Source organism: Mycetomoellerius zeteki, unplaced genomic scaffold (genome assembly GCF_001594055.1).
Source record: "Mycetomoellerius zeteki isolate Tzet28-1 unplaced genomic scaffold, Tzet1.0 scaffold503, whole genome shotgun sequence".
In the NCBI taxonomy this organism is placed as follows: domain Eukaryota; kingdom Metazoa; phylum Arthropoda; class Insecta; order Hymenoptera; family Formicidae; genus Mycetomoellerius; species Mycetomoellerius zeteki.
The window spans coordinates 63,920-67,037 of record NW_017257505.1 but is presented as its reverse complement, the minus strand read 5'-3'; positions in this window follow the sequence as shown (position 1 = coordinate 67,037).

Genomic DNA, 3,118 nt, shown 5'->3' with positions numbered 1-3,118 from the left:
CCATTGTTATGGCTTTAAAATGCTTTTTCGAATATCGTTTGGACCATTCTTCGCGGAGATATGTAACATTCGAATTTGGTCTTTTTTAACGCTGATTTTCAATAACTTTAATTTTGTTGAAAAGCAATAAGCAAATTTCAAAATAAAATAATTTCGTTAAAAATCATCGTATCCAGATGTTGAAAAATAACATTTTAAAGCTTGAAATCTCTATTGTTTAGATCGGTATTTTGGAATATCGTTTTATTAATATTTGATGAAGTTATACAAACATAAATGAAGATGCCATCAAATCACAAAATTTTTTACAAAATTTACAAAATTTTACGATGTGAATTAAATATTGCGCACAAATGCGGTTTACAGCTTTCGAAAGAGTGAATCTTTATTTTTAATTTGCTTTTTTATTGATCCCTGTACGATTTTTTTTCATTGAGTTATTCAACATCGAAGCAAAAAGAGTCATTTTTGCTTCAACGTTGAATAACTCGGTAAAAAAAAATCGTACGAAGCTTCGTAAAAAACAAATTGAAGGTAAAGATTTACTCTTTCGAAAGCTGTAAACCGTATTTGTGCGCAATTTTTAATTCGCGCCGTAGCACTTCGCAAATTTCGTAAAAAATTTTGATATCTAATGAGTCTTCATTTATGTTTATGTAACTTCACAAAATATCAATAAGATCGTTTTTTTAAATACCGATCTGAAAAGTAGATGTTTCAAGCTTTAAAATGCTTTTTTAAACATTTCGATACGACGACTTTTGACGAAGTTATTCTATCTTGAAATTTGCCTATTTTTATAGGATGGAACAAGTGATCCTTTAATTTTGTTGAGTAGTGTATCATGTTGAGTAGGGTGTATCATTTTAATTGACGCACTAAAATATCTCTTGAACAATGCATTTTAGAGAAAAATGTTTCAGATAAAAGTTATATGATTCGGAGGGGGACATAAGGTGGTACCATTGGTTTGACCTTGAGTGGCGTCACCAAGGCCAGGTCAAGGCCACGTCGATTTTTTTAAATGTAACCGCTTATTTTTTATTACATATTCTTGTAACTTACCTCGAGAACTTTCCAAAATTCTATAATAAAATATTTTTCCATCAAGTACTTTTTTAGTTATGATGCTCGAAGTTACAGTTCGGCATTTAGTATGATCCAAGGTGTCCGACCCCCGGAGATTTGCCAGTTATTTCCATCGGAAGCGTCGCCATTGGAATTGGGGAAAGCTCGCCGATTCGCCGGTCTAGAGCTGACGACTCGGAGGGCAGTGGGGAAATAAAATACCCACCGTGAAACAAAAACTGGTCCTCTAGGTTGGAGATTGGGCGATGAGCTGACAACCCATCCCCGTAAAAAAAGACAAGTTCAGGAACCTGAAGCGGAGCCTCGGATTGGATTGGATACACGACGACGGACATGCAAACGAATCACGGACTATGCCATAGGATCATGGAATGTACGATCCTTATACAAAGCGGGAGTAGTTAGAGCCCTAACAGAGCAGGTGAAAAAATACAAACTGGACATAATAGCGATCCAGGAAACTAGATGGTTGGGTAGCGAAATCACGGATATGAGAGCGCATACGATCCTCAAAAATGGTAAGTCAACGGGAAATCAGGAATTCGGAGTGGCTTTCATGGTAGATAAAGCACTCAAGCCGCAAATACTAGATTTCAAACCTGTTAACGAAAGATTATCTGCGATTCGTATAAAAGCAAAATTCTCGGTTCATCAACGCTCATGCCCCGACTGAAGATAAGGACGAAACAATTAAAGATGACTTTTACAATCGTTTGGAAAGGCTATTTGACTCACTGCCTTCGAACGACATCTCAAATTATTACCAAGAAATTTCAACTCGAAAATCGGAAATGAACAGACTCATCGGAGGACCACAGGAGGATGTAGCCTGCATGAACTGTAACGATAATGGCCAAAGACTCGTCGATTTCGTATGTAGCAGAGACTTAATTGTGAGTACGATTTGTTTCCCAAACGGATACACAAAAGAACTTGGACGTCATCAGATGAATGCACGCATAATCAAATAGACCACGTACTTATTCAGAGAAGATGGGCCTCCAGTATCCTAGACGTCCGATCGTATAGGGGAGCGAATTGCGATTCAGACCATCATCTGATTAAGATAAAACTCCGGTGCCGGATATCGAAGGCCTTCGAAACCAAAACTAACCCTCCTCGAGGTTTTGACATCAACAAACTTCGGAATGAAAAAACGGCCGAAGAATATAGGGAGACACTAGAGAACGAGTTAATGATAATGATAGAGAAACCTGTTGTACCTTTCAGTGCAACAAGATATAATTTTGGGGATTTGGTCCGCCTGAAGGGTTGGGACTCACGAGGAGCGCTAAGGATGGTGCACGAGGGGTAACGAAAGAACACTCACTTCATAACTTTTCACAATTTTATTTGAAAACAACCCCTTTTCTTAACCCCTTTTACAATTATTCGATTAAGTATTATATTGGATATTCGCGTTAATATTTCATAGCTTATTCTTAATTGTTGCATTCGCGCCCTCTATGATAGTCGGTATCGCGGTTGTAATGTGACACCCGATATTCGCGGCGTCTCGTTATGTTTGCTTATCGGAACGAACTCGTCGGTCTGCGATTAGGCAGCCGAATATAAAGGAATCGCCGTGTCTTATTACGATTTCTGACGTGACCATATATGGTCACGGGAATTGTTCGGCGCGTGTACGATTTTAATCCGCATGCGCTGTTAAATTCGCAGCTTTGCATTTCCGCGGGCCATTGTCATGCCGAAATGCAAACGTTGCTTTTTGATAATAGTCTTGCATTTTTGTGAGACTGTTGCTATGCCGAAATACAAGGACTAAATCGTGATAGCACTCGGGGCTAGAACAAACCCGTTGGGAGAAAAATAAATGAAACATAGAACGAGGTCAAGGAAAAAATAAAAACTGCAGTGAAAAAGGATACAAAGCTCGACACAGGAGGAAATAGTGGTTCGACGGAGAATGCCAGGAGACGCTCGCCGAGAAGAATGAAGTTTATAGAGAATTCATCGAGCGATCGACGAGAGCTAGGAAAGAAAAATACGACGACCTTCGACGAGGAGC